Source organism: Penaeus monodon, chromosome 15 (assembly GCF_015228065.2).
Source record: "Penaeus monodon isolate SGIC_2016 chromosome 15, NSTDA_Pmon_1, whole genome shotgun sequence".
NCBI lineage: Eukaryota > Metazoa > Arthropoda > Malacostraca > Decapoda > Penaeidae > Penaeus > Penaeus monodon.
In genome coordinates, this window is record NC_051400.1 from 8,063,831 (window position 1) to 8,064,063 (window position 233).

Genomic DNA, 233 nt, shown 5'->3' on the forward strand with positions numbered 1-233 from the left:
TCTTGCTTATTTATCATTAGCATATCTCAACTTCTTCTCGTCTTCCTTTTTATCTACTTTTCCATTTAATTTCCTGTCTATCTTCCGCCTCTTTGTTTATATATCAGTTTTTCGTTTTTCTTATATCTCATTCACAAACGCATAGATACTTTTACATTATCTCTTCCTCGTGTATTTATCATATTTCCATTTATCTATATCTTTCTTTATAATTTGATCTACATTTAGGACAA